This window comes from Salmo trutta, chromosome 3, assembly GCF_901001165.1.
Source record: "Salmo trutta chromosome 3, fSalTru1.1, whole genome shotgun sequence".
Lineage (NCBI taxonomy): Eukaryota > Metazoa > Chordata > Actinopteri > Salmoniformes > Salmonidae > Salmo > Salmo trutta.
In genome coordinates this window covers 41,721,557-41,740,874 of record NC_042959.1, presented here as the reverse complement: position 1 = coordinate 41,740,874, position 19,318 = coordinate 41,721,557, and the positions used below count along the sequence as shown (strand labels likewise).

Sequence of the window (19,318 nt, the reverse complement as noted above, 5' to 3'; positions counted from 1 at the left end):
TTTCCCTAGACGGAGTAATGCTGAATGTAAAAAATGGCTCAACTTAGCCTACTGTCCCTTATCATTAAGTATTTCAATGTCCTTGATGATGAAGACCATGGGTACTGCAGTAATAAACACCATGTGAAAATGTACTGTACGTAAAAAAAAAAATCTGAAACGTCTGTGTGGAGTTACACATGACATGGCGAAGTTCACCTTCTTGTTCTCTTCCACATGGACACACCCTCTCTCGCTCGCTCTATTTTCTTTTAACTGTTTTCATTACGGTTCTCTCTTCTCTCACTTGGTTTTATGTTCTTTTAATGCCCTCTTCTTGCCAAAGACATGCTCTACATTATGCAACCCTTCTGTACCTTCATTCTCCTGTCCCTCCCCTGCTCCTCCTCCCCCATCTCTGATTGAGACCCCACTGTTCCCAGCCTAGTGTGTGTGAATCTCTGGAGTATCCAGTAGTACCCCCTGCTGCACAAGTACTATCCTCTCCTCCCCCAGCCTCTGGCTCGCCATGTCCCCAGACTCCTGCTCCCTCTCCTGGGTTAGATGAAGCACCTGTAGAGGGGTCTCCACCTCTGTGGTAGTGTTGAGCAGTCACCCTGTAGGCTGCATGGAGAGCCACAGACCCGGCCCTGCCTCTCTTTCCTGCAGAGGTGTTGCCAGTGGTGTAGTGGGTGAAGAGCTGGGAGCCGATGGGGAGTTCGGACAGTGTGGCCACAGGCAGGCCAGCCACATTGAGAGGCTGACCCACTGGGGATGTGGTGATGCGGAATAAGACAATGGACGATTGGGTGGCCTGGTTCTGAGGCTGGGTGGTGGAAGAGCTAGAGCAATGCAGCTATGGGCACTTTGAGGGGGTGGCCTTGGAGAAGCTGCCCACATAGAGGTGACCAGGGCTGGGTGGGGGCTCATCCTGCCTCGGCTTCCTCTGGTCCTCCAGCACTGAGGAAGGATACATGGTTGTACTGGTATATCATCGGGCAATGAACACTGAAATAAGAAAACCTAACATAGTAATAGTCTATATACATATCAGGTAAGCAGAAATAACTTAAGCAATGGTGTTACTTTTAGTGCAGGGATCCAAACCTAGCTATTGTAAGTACAGTACAAATGGTGTTTCCTCTGATATAGAGTACTGTATATGACAATGTTTATGTTACACTCTTATAAAAAAAGTGCTATCTAGAATCCCATAGGAGAACCCTTTAAAGAACCCCTTTTGGTTCCAGGTAGAACCCATTTATTTGAGTTCCATGTAAAACCCTTTACAGAGGGTTCTACATGGAACCCAAAACAGTTATACTTGGAACCAAAAAGGGTCCTCCAATGGGGACAGCTGAGGAACCCTTTTTTAACCCTTTTTGTATACAGTGGTGTACAGTGGTTCATCCTTTAAAAGTTGCAGCGTACTGTGCCGCGGAATTCTATGGCACTTTATTTAAACCTGTTTGGGATAGGGGGCAGTATTTTCACGGCCGGATGACAAAAACATACCGGATTTAAACTGGTTACTACTCTTGCCCAGAAACGAGAATATGCATATTATAAGTAGATTTGGATAGAAACCACTCTAAAGTTTCTAAAACTGTTTGAATGGTGTCTGTAAGTATAACAGAACTCATATGGCAGGCAAAAACCTGAGAAGATTCCAAGCAGGAAGTGGCCTGTCTGAGAATTTGTAGTTCTTCTTTCTAGTCCCTTTCGAAACTACAGTATCTGTGGGGTTACGTAGCACTTTCTAAAGCTTCCATTGGCTCTCTAAAGCCTTCAGAAAGTGGATTGAGGCGTCTTCTGTCTCTGGGCAGAGTATAGTAGCTCAGTTTGTTAGTGGTCTGCCTGGTGACAAAGAGATTGGATATGCGCCTTCACGCGACCATGCTGTTTTTTCTTTTCCTCTTTGAATGAATACACTATTGTCCGGTTGGAATATTATCGCTATTTTACGAGAAAAATACCATAAAAAAATGATTTTAAACAGTGTTTGACATGCTTCGAAGTACGGTAAAGGAACATTTTGAATGTTTTTGTCTCGAAATGCACTCGCGCGTTACCATTTGGATAGTGACCTGAACGCACGAACAAAACAGAGGTATTTGGACATAACTATGGATTATTTGGAACAAAAACAACATTTCTTGTGGAAGTAGCAGTCCTGGGAGTGCATTCTGACGAAGATCAGCAAAGGTAATACAATTTTTCTAATAGTAATTGTGTGTTTAGTGAGACCCGAACTTGGCGGGTGTCAAAATAGCTAGCCGTGATGGCTAAGCTATGTACTCAGAATATTGCAAAATGTGCTTTCGCTGAAAAGCTATTTTAAAATCTGACATAGCGATTGCATAAAGGAGTTCTGTATCTATAATTCTTAAAATAATTTATGTATTTTGTCAACGTTTATGATGAGTAATTTAGTAAATTCACCGGAAGTTTTGGGTGGGAATGCATGTTCTGAACATCACATGCCAATGTAAAAAGCTGTTTTTGGATATAAATATGAACTTGATTGAACAAAACATGCATGTATTGTATAACCTGTTGAGGGCAGACGTTGCGCTAGCGGAACCCCGTTCCGCCTGCGGAACCCCTAGCCAACAGCATCGCACGGCGCGAAATACAAAACCAACTAAAATACCACAATTCAATTTTCTCAAACAATGAACTATTTTACACCATTTTAAAGATAACTCTTTACTCTAACCACATTGTCCGATTTCAAAAAGGCTTTACAGCGAAAGCAAAACGTTAGATTATGTTAGGAGAGTAAATAGACAGAAAAAAAATCACACAGCCATTTTCCAAGCAAGCATATATGTCACATAAACCTTTAATGATCTTCATCAGATGACACTCCTAAGACATTATGTTATACAATACATGCATGTATAACATACATTAGCACGTGATGTTCAGAACTAGCATACCCACCGCAAACTTCCGGTGAATTTACTAAATTACTCATGATTAACGTTCACAAAAAACATAACAATTATTTTAAGAATTATAGATACAGAACTCCTTTATGCAATCGCGGTGTCAGATTTTAAAATAGTTTTTCGGCGAAAGCACATTTTGCAATATTTTGAGTACATAGCCCGGCCATCATGGCTAGCTAATTTGACACCCACCAAGTTTGGCCCTCACCAAACTCAGATTTACTATAAGAAGAATTGGATTACCTTTGCTGTTCTTCGTCAGAATGCACTCCCAGGCCTTCTACTTCAACAACAAATGTTGTTTTGGTTCCAAATAATCCATAGTTATATTGAAATAGCTCCGTTTTGTTCGTGCGTTGAGGTCACTATCCGAAGGGTGACGCGCGAGCGCATTTCGTGACAAAAAAATTCAAAATATTCCATTACCGTACTTTGAAGCATGTCAAACGCTGTTTAAAATCAATTTGTATGCTATTTTTCTTGTAAAATAGCGATAATATTCCAACCGGGCGACGTTGTATTCATTCAAAGGCTGAAAGAAAACAATTTAGTAGTCTCGTGGACGCGCATCTCCAGTGTCACTGTTCACAGCCTGACCACTAACAAATACTCCTGCTGTTCTTAGCCCAGAGACAGGAGACACGTCATTCCACTTTCTGGCGCCTTCTGAGAGCCAATGGAAGACTTAGAAAATGTCACCTTACAGCACAGATGCTGTATTTTCGATTGAGATGCTACAGAAGGACAATAAATTGTCAGACAGGGCACTTCCTATATGGAATCTTCTCAGGTTTTGGCCTGCCATATGAGTTATGTTATACTCACAGACACCATTCAAACAGTTTTAGAAACTTTAGAGTGTTTCCTATCCAAATCTACTAATTATATGCATATTCTAGTTTCTGGGCAGGAGTAGTAACCAGATTAAATCGGGTACGTTTTTTATCCGGCCGTGAAAATACTGCCCCCTATCCATAACAGGTTAAGCACCAGCTGTCAGAGCAGCTCACAGATCACTGCACCTGTACATAGCCCATCTGTAATATAGCCCATCCAACTACCTCATCCCCATACTGTATTTATTTATTCATTTATCTTGCACCTTTGCACCCCAGTTTCTCTACTTGCACATTCATCTTCTGCACATCAATCACTCCAGTGTTTAATTGGTATATTGTAATTACTTCACCACCATGGCGGATTTATTGCCTTACCTCATTTATCTTACCTAATTTGCACACACTGTACATAGATTTTTTTCTACTGTATTATTGACTGTATGTTTGTTTATTCCATGTGTAACTCTGTGTTGTTGTATGTGTCGAACTGCTTTGCTTTATTCTTAGACAGGTTGCAGTTGTAAATGAGAACTTGTTCTCAACTAGCCTACCTGGTTAAATAAAGGTGAAATAAAAAATGTAAAAGTAGTACAGCGCCCCTGGAGCAAATTAGAGTTATGTTCCTTGCTCAAGGGCACATCCACAGATTTTCACATTGTCGGCTTGGGTATTCAAACCAGCGAGCTTTCGGTTACTGGCCCTGGACCACATAGGTAAACACAGATGAGAGTTCACTATCTGCCTCTAGACCGGCAATGGAATGCCACCATGACATCACAGATTACCTTTGAACTATCGGGATTGTTTACTCCAGACAGACCCAGAGATATTTGTGGCTTTGGTTTGATCCACCCCATGTGTGGAAGAGAGTTAGTCACCGGAGCACTGAGCCAGTGTTGTTACAACTAGGCTATAGCTGTACCCTTATATTAATTTAATCCCTATCAAAGCTAGTGTTGTTAACTACTTGCACGCACCCCTTTTGCTGAAGTCAACTGTATGTGTGACAGGGTTTTTGCATAAAATATTTCATCTTTGACACAAATTAAAAGGATGCTCAGCAATGGAAAGGATACTCAGTTTGTCGTAAATACTTGGAATGGCTAACACAAGCAGAACAGCTCCAAACGAGGATTGGTACACACAACTCACCCTTTGCCAATAAGAATGAGTTACCAAAGAAGGGCAGTGTACCTTTAATTTACCAATACGACAGCTACCTTGTTAATGAGGATTTTTATAAGAAACTTGAATTAAACTCATGCATCATCTGATTGATCTATAATCTATGATATATACCTTCTGAAAACTGGAAATTGCAGCAGGAGCACATTGTCTATTTATGTCACTAATAGCCACTTTAGAAAATTTCAAATGTGGACAATGTGTGTAGCCCTCAGCCAACAAAAAAGAACATAGAAAGTGATGACAATATCTTCAATAAAGTAAGCACCACACAACATTAAAATGAAGATAATCTGTGAATATGTTAATTTATGTAGGCTATTCGTCGATTAAACTCAGTTTACAGTACCAACTAAATTCCACAACTTTTATTATATAAATATAATAGCTTACAATTTATAGTTATTTGATAATCATCCAGTCAAGGCTCAGAGTAATTATCTCAATAAAACTATAAGTGATGGATAAAAAAAGATAGCTAGTCTAATGTATTTGGTTGTCTATTGCTCTACAGATCTTATACTATTCTATACATTGACGAGAAAAGATACAAGGGAATAAATAGCTTACCCTCCTATGCGGAGCTGGTGAGAAACATTCCCTATATTTTCTGAATTTGAGTGCTAATATAAATAGATGGTTGAGCCCATAGCCTAATAAAACTATGTGCGCTCTGTTTAGGGGCGGCAGGTAGCCTAGTGGTTGGAGCGTTGGGCCAGTAACTGAAAGGTTGCTAAATCGAATCCCTGAGTGGACAATCTGTCGTTCTGCCCCTGAACAAGGCATTTAACCCACTGTCACTCTAAATAATAATTTGATTTTAACTGACTTAATATTTTTGTAAAAGTAACTGTATAACTGTAAAAGTCCGCCACCATTTGGTACAACGTGTGCATTGATTTCTACATATTTATTATGCTAAATAATTTTACACTCTCAACCAACATTACTTATTGCATGCAAATAATATATTCATATTAATTATAATAACACTCCTTTAGTGGCCTAATGATGATCCGTGCGGTCAAATAAAACAGCATATTTGTCGTTGTTGTCCACACATATATAGAGGGAAGAGTTAATTGAGAGCTACACATGTTTTATTTAATGTATGATTTTATGCCCTGCTTTGAATGTAGCCTTAGATTTCCAAGGGAATCTAAGGCTTAGAAAGAGAGCTAAGTTCCTCCCAGACCAAGGCATCTAGCTCCATGTGCTTTCTGGTCACTGGATGGGGCTCAGGGCCTAGTCCAAGCACATGCTGTGGTCTGTACCATATGATGTCGTCTCTCATTGGCCAAAAAGAAACGGTTGGGGTCAACGCAGCTCATGGTTTTTACAAGAGCACCACTCTGCGTGAACATCTTGCACGATACCAGGGTAAACGTCCTGATCATACTCCACCACACACCACTTTCCAATCAATGCTTCACTTAGATCTTCAATGGGCTGGATGGTGCTTTGAGATGAGTTGAATTTTCCATCTTGGTCCACCTTTTCTTTTACTGTCAAATGTACAGTGAACTTCTCCATGTTTCCCTCTGTTTTTCTTCTCTCTCTCTTCAGCTTTGTTTTTCCACTCAAACCACCATTTCTGCTCACCAGCATCAAAGTCAGATGTTTTAAGCTCTTTTGCTTGGCAAAGGGAGCACTCTCTATACATGCACTCTTTCTTCAGGTTCTCACAGCACAAAGACTCAAACTTTCTCAATTGCTGCAGCTGATCACTTTGTGATACTGTAGTTTGTCCGCCATGAACTGGAGGTTGGCGTGGGTTTTCCAGAGGCATGTGTCCCTATCCAGAATCGTTGGCTTGACAACCCAAAAAGGACATATTTTGCAGAATTCACAGTAGGAAATTTGAATTTCTGAATATTCCCTCTTAAACTTTTGATAAAGTTTCTGGGTTGTTCCATTCCAAGAAGCACTTCTGCTTTTTCTTCTTGTTCCTCGTTAGTGTGTCCTTTTCCCCTGTTGTTGCTCTACTGTTGTCACCACATTCATATAATCTAAAGATTCTCTTCTGTGGCTGTGGTAATTATGTTACACTGCTTTTTCCTGGAGTATTGAAGACTTGATGGCCTGTTTTCATTTGCCCTCATTGCTTTTGCTGAAAAGCAAAATTCTCTGTTTGCATCTTTGGCCAGGCCATACTTTCTCAGGATGTTGCCTCTGAGCATTTTTGAAGCCACTTGTTTGTCCTTGGCAATGCACATTTTTTTTATATTTTTGTTTTAACTCTGCAATGATGGCATTTTGAAACAATAAAATCCTTCAAGTTCTTCGGAGTTCCCTTCATTTGCTGTTTTGTCTTTGGGGAATCTTGTCTCTCCATTTTGTTCATCAGTTGATCATACTTTTTTTGTATTTCTCAGCTTTCCATAAAGCATTATCAAGTTTGACATTTGTCCTACTAATACAAATCAATCCCAGAACAACAGCAAAGGACCTTGTGAAGATGCTGGAGGAAACAGGTACAAAGTACGGTAAATTCCGGACTATAAGCCGCAACTTTTTCCCCAGCTTTGAACCTCGCGGCTTAAAGAATGACGCGGCTAATATATGGATTTTTCCCGCTTTCACATTTTTTTCTAAAAAAAAAAAACACATTCTGTGACGTGCTCAGATTTTTGGCGGCATGAAGCTTTCATTAGACCAATGAAATTGCCGAACAGGTTAAGGTCAAACAACTTTTTTGTTTACTGTTTAGATTAAATCGAGCGCTCTCAAACTTCCCATCATTCTGATTACGGTAGTCATTTTGTCACCCTCATCATGGCAAAGACATGGAGAAATGCATATGATGCAGCTTTCAAGTTGAAGGCGATTGATCTGGCTGTTGGAAAAGGAAATAGAGCTGCTGCACGGGAGCTTGGTCTTAATGAGTCGATGATAAGACGTTGGAAACAGCAGCGGGAGGAATTGACTCAGTGCAAAAAGACAACTAAAGCTTACTGCTAATTTTGTATTTTTTGTTACAAGCCGTGTTTCGTTAAAGCCTGTGTAAAGTTCATTTGTTTCAATGTACCGGTAGGCACCTGCGGTTTATAGACATGTGCGGCTTATTTATGTTCAAAATAATATGTTTTTTTTAATTCAGTGGGTGCGGCTTATATTAAGGTGCGCTTAATAGTCCGGAAATTACGGTATCTATATCCACAGTAAAACAAGTCCTATATCGACATAACCTGAAAGGCCGCTCAGCAAGGAAGAAGCCACTGCTCCAAAAACGCCATAAAAAAGCCAGACTACAGTTTGCAACTGCACATGGGGACATGTCCTCTGGTCTGATGAAACAAAAATAGAACTGTTTGGCCATAATGACCATCGTTATGTTTGGAGGAAAAAGGGGGATGCTTGCAAGCCGAAGAACACAATCCCAACCGTGAAGCACAGGGGTGGTGGCATCATGTTGTGGGGGTGCTTTGCTGCAGGACGGACTGGTGGACTTCACAAAATAGATGGATCATGAGGAATAACATTTTTGTGGATATATTGAAGCAACATCTCAAGACATCCGTTTAAATATATGTAAACTTCCGACTTCAACGGCATATAATTATGGTGTAGTTTTATTAATTTAATTTGTTGTCTTGTCTTTTATAAGAAAAAAGCTGCACACATGAAAAAGTATTCCTTACCCAAAAGGTATTCTTGCGCTTTGCTCACTGTTTCTTTTTTACTTTTCCAGAGGCATAAAAGTTGGTTTAATTTATTTGAAATGAAAGTCTACTGAAGTGAGGTTTTGTCCTCATGTTTCTTGGCTATTTACATAGTTTTGTTCACAAATTAGGTTGTTTTTCTATGTTTGAGTTTCAACTGTTAGGGAAGAGAAGACAACGTTTCAACTAGCCAGACTCAATCTCACAGGCACAAATATGACTGGAGTCATGCTACCATGTAACCTCACACCCTTAAAGGGTCAGGTGAACATTTTTGTCTCATTTGTGAAATTTGGTTAAAAGACTCGGGTCACAAAAAATGAAATTAAACAATATACCACATTACTTCTTAATGGTAATACATTTGTTTTAGAAACATACAAAGCATGCTCATCTGTTTTTTGATGGTGTAATTTTAGCAACAACAAAAATATTTTGGCTGGTAAAAAAATAAATATATACCAGCTACTCAGATTTGTCTACCTGACACAATGGCTGGTGGACCAAAAATACAATTTTATGTCCTGCTCCCCTTCCTTGCCAAGACTGGAATGGACTGCTGCCTCCCAATTCCAAACCCACCTGCTAATCGAGCCCTTCCAGTCTGGTTTCCGCCACCTTCGCAGAGCTGAAACTGCACTCCTCAAAGTTGTCAATGACCTCCTCACCTCTGCTGATGCCCTCAACATCCTGATTCTTCTCGATCTAAGTTCCGCTTTTGACAGTGAGCCATCAGATCCTCCTCACCAGGCTACAATCATACCTCACAAACCGGACCCTCAATGGCCACACACTGAGGCCCCTCATGCATGTAACCTTGGCATCAGCCTGGACTCTACCCTCTTCCACCTCTGCAACATTGCCAAAGTCAAGACCTCCCTCTCCCGTGGGGGGTTAAGTGCCTTGCTCAAGGGCAGAACAGCAGGCAGTGGCCCATAGGATTAGAACTGGCAACCTTCCGGTTGCTGGCTCACCTCTAACCGCTAGGCTACCTGCCGCACCAACCTCCAAGCTCACTCCGTTCCACCACAGCAGGCCACCTTGACATTCCCAGGTCCAAGCTCCAGGGTTGCTCCTAGGCTCTGGAACTCCCTCCCTCCAGCCATCGATGACTCTGAGTCCATCACCGTCTTTCAGTCCCACCTCATCTCTCGACAAGCAAACAGCTTTCTCCATGGGCTGCCCATTCTTCCCCTTCCCTTAGTCAGTCTCACAATTGCAGTATAAACATTCCTTTCTTTGGTCTGCGGAGCCCGCTCTAAAAGAGACCCTTTAATAGGTGCTGGATCAAAGGCACTCATGCCAGGGAAGCACAGCCTCCCCCTCCTTCCCAGAGATGAGGGGGCCCTACAATGAGAAGGCCAGTGATAAACAAGACAGAGGGTCAGTCGCTAAGACAATTATAGGTGTCTCTAATTAAAATAGCTCCTTCTCGGAGGTTGGGTACGGAATAGGGTCTGAGGCCTCCCCTGTCAGCCCTCATCCCAGCCACAGAGCTCTTGTAGGGGCTCAACAATGCCCATGATATGAGCCCTACTGAGTATGAGGGAGGCCCTTTCAAGACATGGCTGGAGAGAGTACAGAGCAACACTTGAATTTGAATGTATTTTCCCCCTTATGAGCCCTAATGCCAGTACTGTAAAAAACATTTAACCTTTATTTAACTAGGCAAGTCCGCTAAGAACAAATTTTATTTACAATGAAGGCCTACACCGGCCAAACCCAGACGACGCTGGGCCAATTGTGCGTCGCCCTATGGGACTCTGAATCACGGCCGGTTGTGATACCCTGGTTCGAACCCAGGCTGTATCTGTAGTGACGCCTCTAGCACTGAGATGCAGTGCCTTAGACCACTGCGCCACTCGGGAGCCCTGCGTGTACAGTACTGGGGTATGTTGTCATTACAATCCTTAACCCCGTTACCCTTTCTGAAATTAAGGATGTTACTTCAGCTATATGTTTCTGGTGCATCATAGAACTATAAATAATATGTGAGCGCTATGACACCTTCATGTTTGTTGTGTTTCTGCTTCTTAAACTATGCAGAGCCAGATGTGATGGCTGGGGGGCAGAAGCTTGGCTCCACCTTCCGGCTCACAGTGGAGTAGGGCTACACCGTCCCCTTCACTTTCAAGTCACTATGACACCCCTGGAAAGCTCCTAGAGCACACTGAGCCCAAGTATGCCACCCCATTCAGTGACCAGATCCCAATCTGGCAACTCCACAGGGACACTACACAACAACAAACATGTACTGCCTATGGTTTCGACAGGGACAATGACCACAATAACCCAGGCCCAGTATGACTGCCCCTCTCACAGAGAGTTTCCCAATGGCTATTGCACTACATCTCGCCATGCCAATGGCCCACACCCGGCCAGTGTGGCCTACACTGAGCCTGAGCCCCTGTTGTCTGACTCCCTGCTGCTACAGCACACATATGAGGAGTACCAGTACGCATTTGGTGGCACCATTGGCTGCTCTCTGCTTGGCACTCCCAACCCTTAGGCCACCTTAATTAACCTGTTGGGGATAGGGGGCAGTATTTGCACGGCCGGATAAAAAACGTACCCGATTTAATCTGGTTACTACTCCTGCCCAGTAACTAGAATATGCATATAATTAGTAGATTTGGATAGAAAACACTCTAAAGTTTCTAAAACTGTTTGAATGGTGTCTGAGTATAACAGAACTCATGGCAGTCAAAACCCTGAGACAAATCCTAACAGGAAGTGGAAATCTGATGTGTGGAATCACTTTCAAGCTTTGCCATTGAAACACACAGGGACTTATTAATCATTTAGCACTTCCTAAGGCTTCCACTAGATGTCAACAGTCTTTACAAAGTGGTTTGGGTCTTCTATGGTAGAAACTGACCCAAAGAGAGGCTTGGGAAGTTGGTCACAGGGGGAGGGCCATTACTACTATGACGTGGGCGCCCATGGGAACCCTTTTGATTTGGATAGAAAACACCCTAAAGTTTCTAAAACTGTTTGAATGGTGTCTGTGAGTATAACAGAACTAATTTGGCAGGCCAAAACCTGAGAAGATTCCAAACAGGAAGCGCTCTCTCTGACTATTTCTTGGCCTTCTTGATCATCTCTAACCAAAACAGGGGATCTCTGGCATAACGTGACATTTTCTAACGCTCCCATAGGCTCTCAGAAGGCGCCAGAACGATAAATGGTGGCTTTGCAGGCCCTGGCTGAAAAACATTAGCGCATTTGGATAGTAGTCGATCTGAGGACAATGAGACTGGAGGCCCGTGCACGAGCCGACACCATGTTTACTTTCTCTCTCTTTGAACGAAAACAACGACTCCCGGTCGGAATATTTTTGCTTTTTTACGAGAAAAATAGCATAAAAAATTGATTTTAAACAGCGGTTGACATGCTTTGAAGTACGGTAATGGAATATTTTGAAATTTGTCACGAAACGCATCGGGCGCGTCACCCTTCTTTACCCTTCGGATAGTGTCTTGAACACACGAACAAAACGCCGCTATTTGGATATAACTATGGATTATTTGGAACCAAACCAACATTTGTTATTGAAGTAGAAGTCCTGGGAGTGCATTCTGACAAAGAACAGCAAAGGTAATCAAACTTTTCTAATAGTAAATCGGAGTTTGGTGAGTACCACACTTGGTGGGTGTCAAAATAGCTTGCCTGTGATGGCCGGGCTATCTACTCAGAATATTGCAAAATGTGCTTTCACCGAAAAGCTATTTTAAAATCGGACATAGCGAGTGCATAAAGGAGTTCTGTATCTATAATTCTTAAAATAATTTGTTTTTTGTGAACGTTTATCGTGAGTAATTTAGTAAATTCACCGGAAGTGTTCGGTGGGAATGCTAGTCACATGCTAGTCACATGCTAATGTAAAAAGCTGGTTTTTGATATAAATATGAACTTGATTGAACAAAACATGCATGTATTGTATAACATAATGTCCTAGGATTGTCATCTGATGAAGATCATCAAAGGTTAGTGCTGCATTTAGCTGTGGTTTGGGTTTATGTGACATTATATGCTAGCTTGAAAAATGGGTGTCTGATTATTTCTGGCTGGGTACTCTGCTGACATAATCTAATGTTTTGCTTTCGTTGTAAAGCCTTTTTGAAATCGGACAGTGTGGTTAGATTAACGAGAGTCTTGTCTTTAAAATTGTGTAAAATAGTCATATGTTTGAGAAATTGAAGTAATAGCATTTCTAAGGTATTTGAATATCACGCCACGGGATTACACTGGCTGTTGAGTAGGTGGGACGCAAGCGTCCCACTGGCCCAGAGAGGTTAATGGGCAATGCAGGGACCATTCATGACCAGTACCATCCAACGTTGATGACCTGTTATTTACAAGAAAATGTGTCTAATGTTTTAGCATTGAATGGCTAAAGGCTATATATTGATTCCAATATCTAATATATTTCGTAAATAAAACAGCACAAAAAGTAAAATATGAATTACAAATCAAAGTTTAACATATTTGAAAGCTGAAATGCACATTGAAGTGTCATATGAACTTGTTATACAGTTGAAATCTTTGTTTTACAGGAGCTGTACAAAAAAAGAGCATATATTGGAAACAGCAATATGACTGTCTGATTACAGTGTATTATCTTGTATCAAGTTGTGACTAATCTGTTTAGATAATGCTTACTATTTTCTTTTTTACTGTGATATTTTTTAAAGAATTTATGAGAACTTCATGTTCACAGAGTGAACTGAATGACATTGAAATGTGAATGTTTGTACTGTAAAACAATTGTGACGAATAGTTATTTCTATTATATTTAACACTATTTTATTTGGGCCTCAAATGTTTGTGTACAGAGCTAAAAGTGTGTGTTATGGTTAAATAAAACTGACACACAAACGTGCTTTGTTGACATCAAGTGGTAAAGAAAATGATGTGTGAAAACATAAAACCAATAATTTTTATTTAGTATTAAATTATGTTACGCCCAAATTTACCCATACACAATCACACTGACCAGTTGTGGGTTATTGACTAGGCTACACGTGATATCAGTTTTGGGGGATTGAGTTCACATTCATATTGTAGATAGACTTTTGCACAACATAGCAACGCCCACTAACGCTCAACTTCCTACTCGATACATAACTTCCTGTCCCGATCGCGTCTTGCCAGTAGTGATGGGCATTCCGGCTCTTTTCAGTGAGCCGGCTCGTTCGGCTCAGCTCACCAAAAAGAGCCGGGTCTTTTGGCGCCCAAAATGTATTTTTTCAAGTCAAACAGTTTGCAATAGTTTGACTATGATTGGTGTTAAAACAATTCTAATAAAATGAAATTAAATCCTACTCTACCATAACCACAATGTATTTAATAAATGCATTGGTTTGTTATGAAAAAGAATGCTATTAAACATTTGCATTTAAAGTATATAAACAAAGTGCATATAAATCTAACAATTCAAAACGAATACAATCTGAACATAATAATAGAATATTGCACCAGATCAAAGAAAAATAAATAATGTGCAAAACTGCAGCATCCTACTTAAAACACTAAACTGGTCCCTCTTTTCGCTCTATTCTTTATTGCCATGTTATAACCAGCAGCACACAGCAATGCTGACCATATTTTGCGTTTATGAGAGATTTGCAATCAGAAATGCAAGCTACCTCACTTTTGAGGGGCTGATGCGGCTTCTTCTCTCAATAATTATTTGTCCCGTTTTCGAGAAGACCATCTCAGAGGGAACGGATGTGGCCAATATGCAGTCTCCCTGTCATGACTTTAGTAAGCCGTGGGTAGACCGAGGCCTTGTTCTTCCACCAGCTCAGAGGATCTGCAGATCTTTGGAGGGCCTCCTCCAAATAGGATCGGACCTCCATTATGGCTGAGGGATTCCTTCGTGCTGCATCCCCAGTTGCTCTCGTCAAAAAGCATATAAACAGCAGACGTTTGTGGCACTACTGCTGGTGCTTCTGCTCCATCTGATCCCTCTTCTTCCTGTTGCCCGAGCCAGCTGACTGCTGGGGTTGTCCCTCCCTGCTGCTGAGGTTATTCTTTGAAGAGCCTCATCAATCACTCTGGCATCACTGAAGGCTAACTTCTTAAACCTGGTGCAGCGGTTTCTTATAGCACGTGATTATATTCCATTCTATGGAACTTTCTGTCTGTTGATGAACATAGGGTGTCCATCAACTCTGTCACATGTCCTGTGGTAACATTTGCTTCTCACTGGCGGCTGGCTGTGATCACTACAGACCCTTACACAGGAGTATCATTTTTTAGGCTGTCACATAGCTGAAGAGAGAGAACAGTAACTTATTAGTTCAGGTTCATGTTGTGTCTACTGATACTACATTCTCATCTACTGCTCATATACATATATAATACTGGATTAAATAATGATGTAGTAATAACTGCCCTCTCCACTGATCTCCACAGTGACCTGCTCAAAGGGATCCAGGACTCTGCACACCTCCTCCACCACCTCCCATTCATCTTGGGTCAGAGCATCAACAGGCTTCCCTGTGGCTCAGTTGGTAGAGCATGGTGTTTGCAATGCCAGCATGGTGTGTGCAACGCCAGGGTTGTGGGTTCGATTCCCACGGGGGGCCAGTACAAAAAAAAAAAAAAAAAAATGCATGAAATGTATGTATTCACTACTGTAAGTCGCTCTGGATAAGAGCGTCTGCTAAATGACTAAAATGTAATGTAAATGTAGGTGCATTGACAATGGCCAGGGTAGAGATGATGGCATCCTTTGACTCAAAAAACCGCTTCAACATATAAAATGTTGAATTCCACCTTGTGGTGCAGTCTTGTTTAGGTCTCAGCTCAGGCATCCCCATCTGGCGTTGTGTAGACTTTAGTTTTTCAGCACCTACTGTGCTCCTGTGGAAGTATTCCACAGCTCCTTTCACTTTGTCCAGTGGGCTTCATCACCTTCAGAGCATCTCTTACAATCAGGTTGATTGTGTGGGCAAGACATGGATGATGGGTCTATTTTAAAATGTTCATTGCTTTGGTTATGTTAGCTGCATTGTAGCTAACACAACAGACCACTTTTCCATCTACTTGCCATTCTCTGGCCACTCAACAGTTCCTCCGAGGTGTCTGTCGCTGAACTCAAAGCAGTCCAGAAGACAGCTAGACATTGAAAAATCTTCAATGAAGTAACATGTAACCGTCAGTGGTAAGGCAAACTGCAGTAGCTTTTTGGACTCTTTCCTGCACTGAAGCCTGTGTGCTCTCGTACAGTTGTGGAATAAGTGATTTTAAAAGGGTTTTCCTGCTTGGAATTGTGTACATTGGATTTAGACTATTGCGATAATTTCTAACACCGCTGTCCTCCACGATCGAAAATGGCTGGAAATCGGTGCCAATCATTTTGGCCAATGCAATATCAATTTGGCCTTGTTTTGCTGCATAGACTTTGGCATAAACTGGTCCATAGAAGACTGTGTTGCTGTGGGTCGCGGTGTAGGCCTACTTGACTGAGTGGATACATCTCCACGTGTGGAGGTGGTGGCTCCACCACTATCACTAGCTTCTTGAAGCTTCGCTACAGCTAGCTTCACAGTTGGGTGCACAGTTCGCATATGCCGGTGTAGGTTGTGCGTAGAACCGGCTTTATATGAGATTTTGTTTTGGCAAAATGTACACTGTGCTCTAACAAATGCATCCAAATGCTACTGTGCTTCCAACTGTTGTTTTCACAGCTGTCCTTCCTCTCTCTCCTCGGCTGCTAAGTGTGTGACAGTGGGTGAGTTGGCTCAGCCCTTCCTCGCGGTTCATTGGTTGACATTGCGTGTCTGATTGACAGGAACAACAGGTAAGGCTGTTAGTCTGAGCAGTCAGAACGAATGTGTGCACTTGAGTATTTAGGCCTATATTCTTTTATTTATTTTTTCGTTCTTTGAATTAGTTTATTCTATTCATTTAAAATCTTTTGATTATTCATATCTTCATTTTTTTGTAAATAGATTCGGCTCTTCTGATATGCGAGCTGGCTCTTAGAGCCAACTTGTTAGCCATACTAGCCTCGAAGTCGCTCGTTTTATCATTACCCCAGTATATTAATATAATCATATTTCTATAGATTTTTGTCATTCGATTGGGTTCTGTCTTTTGTCTATTTAGCTAGCAAACGTTAGCTACCAGTACCTAGCTAACGTTAGTGCTAAGGACGTTAACATTATTAGTTGGTGCGGCATCTTTATTGAAAGTTAGGAATTTAAGAAGATTTCATTGAACCTTTTTAGTGGGCTTCGACGTCTAAAAAAGCGAGCAGTACCTTTGCTATTCCAGTGGAATATTACCATGTCCAAGAGATCCTCATGTCACTGATGGGAAGCATCAACTGCATCTGGGCTGTGGCTTGCCTTCTCACAAAACTACCAGTTTAGGCCTCTTGTGAAGGCATGGGCCAAGGAGCAATGAGCTACTACTGCAATGCATCTTTCCTTTTTTTGCTGTGACCATCCACATTGTCTAACACCAGTAGTCCCTTTATTGATAATAAACACCTCTGCTTATACTCCAAACAAAATGTTAGAGTTTTTATTTACAGTGATGAGAACAGAAACATTTTACTGAATTATTTTAAATTATTAATGAATTGCACAGACAGATGTTGGTTTGTTTCCCTTTCATTAATTGAAAGATGAAGGAGCCTGTCCCTTGTTATTTAGTCTTTCCTGCCTAAGAACTTTTGCATGTACACATAAGTAGTACCAGTCACCCTTCTCTCTAATTAGTGAGAACACCGCTGGGTCTCTATGTATTCTCTCACCTGAAGAGACTATGTGAAACTGGTCTTCTTCATTGAGCACAAGTGCAGCCTTGAAAGTTGCTCTCCAGTCTGTAGCCATCCAGGGGCAGTAAAGGGAATGGTGATGTCTCCTTATAGTGAACTATGGTCACGTTGTGATTGGAGGCCGCTGGTAAGACAGGAGGCTCCCCAACTATACCTTTCCAAAGTGGGAGTCAACTAAAAGCTTTTCAGCAGACATCCCCATGCTGCAGATCAATAGCTTGGATAGAGGGTCAAAGTTCTTGTATGCCTCTTCTATCTGGAGAACTGAGAGGTCAGGGAGCATTCCAAAAAGGGCGCTGTACTTCCGCAAAGCAGCCGCTGTGGTTAGCCAATCTAAACAATGTACTTGAAACCACCTGAAATTAAATAATTTTATATAGTCAAAGTTTAATAGGATATGACCAGCTACTTACTACCTATTATACTGGCTATTAGGGAATACTCACCTAATCCCTCCTTCTGCCATGCGGTTTTTGGTGGCCTTGGTGATGGTCATTTTGCCTATGGGCCCAGGTTGCAGACCCTGTAAAAAGAAAGTACAAGGGCACTATTCTAAATCTAATCATGAGACGATTTAAGTTTTCATTAAATAATTTATTAGCATTGTGATGGGATTATAACCATATGATTTTGATATGTGGTATAGCTATTAAAACATACCATAGTCCTTGGCTTATGCCACTGCTGCTCGGCCTCTGTGCAGCTGTGCACAGATGGGACGACTGGTGTTCCCATCTTAGTGTGCAGACTAGAATAGTAATGCAACTGTGTGGTGATGTGTCATTGTTAGTGGCTCAGAGGGCTTCAGTATAACCCACGCAGAGATATAAAAAGAAAATGATTAGACTAAAATCACTCAACGCAAACAGAAATGACTGCCGCAACATGCAACAGCCACTAAATTCATTACAACAATACGGATTTAAACTTTTCTATTAATGGTATATGTCCTTGTTTAATTGTAATCTAATGCGTCCAACATAACAGAGCTCACATAAACAGCAAGGAAAACAACTGAACAATTACTACACTAAGAACGGTTTGATAGACATGGGTTAAAGCCTATTCCTAGACTAAGCAATGCCTCTTAATGCAGATCTCCATTGACAGGAACTCCTTAGTCTAAGACTAGGCTTCATCTCTGACTGTGTAACCTGCATATAGTGTGTCACAAACACCTGCCTTTTCACCCTACACTCAAACTGTGTGGTTTCTAATTTTTCCTCATGGACCTATAGCAGCAAGCCCTTATGCTGACCTCTCCTGTCACGTTGGCCCTGTTCGAAGCTGTTTTGGAATAAAAAGAAAGAGCAATCATGTTAGCTAGCTACTGTAAAAGGCATGTCTTAAACTACGTTACAGCCTTGAGTAAACGTCCTTGTCTGATCTGATAGGCAACTTGGCTATACTTACCTTCATAGTTGAAAAGGTAACTGGACACAAAGTTTGAATCCTTGCTTTTAACTTGGAGTTCGGTGCTTTGCTACTTATCTTGGCCAGACGATGTACATCCGTCAATGTGATCTTTGGTAGCTTTTACGAGCGTCCTGAGTAAAACAGTGCCATGATTGGTAGGGGAGGGAGGCGTTGGCTAATTGCGAGTCACCTTACTAGTTAGAATGTTAATAGCTAGCTAGCGAAGAGACCAAAAAAGACACAGAACAAAATAATCGAATTACAAAAATCCCTAACTGAAGGGATAAACATAATTTTCAACAAGAATTATAACAATAAAAAAACGCTATAAAAATATGATTATATTAATATACTGAGATAATAAAACGAGGGACTTCGAAGCTGCTATGGCTACAATCAGGCTGACAGGACGTGATCGAGACAGGAAGCTATGTATCGGGTAGGAAGTAGAGCGGAAGTGGGCGTTGCTACATTGTGCAACATTTCCCT

The 19,318-nt window shown here is 41.4% G+C and overlaps 1 long non-coding RNA gene across 3 annotated transcripts; it reads right to left on the bottom strand.

Moving 5' to 3' along the window:
* Window positions 1-256: 256 nt before the first annotated feature.
* LOC115175320 (uncharacterized) lies at window positions 257-19,236 on the bottom strand. Of its 3 annotated transcripts, none has more exons than XR_003872020.1 (4): window positions 18,074-19,236; window positions 17,860-17,936; window positions 17,390-17,769; window positions 257-939 (listed from the first exon to the last, which is right to left on the bottom strand). It is a non-coding gene; the product is annotated as an uncharacterized LOC115175320 (long non-coding RNA). The 3 variants fall into 3 exon arrangements; XR_003872021.1 differs by lacking the exon at window positions 257-939 and adding an exon at window positions 14,739-14,895; XR_003872019.1 differs by lacking the exon at window positions 257-939 and having other exon boundaries at window positions 17,142-17,769; window positions 18,074-19,234.
* Between the last annotated feature and the right edge of the window lie 82 nt (window positions 19,237-19,318).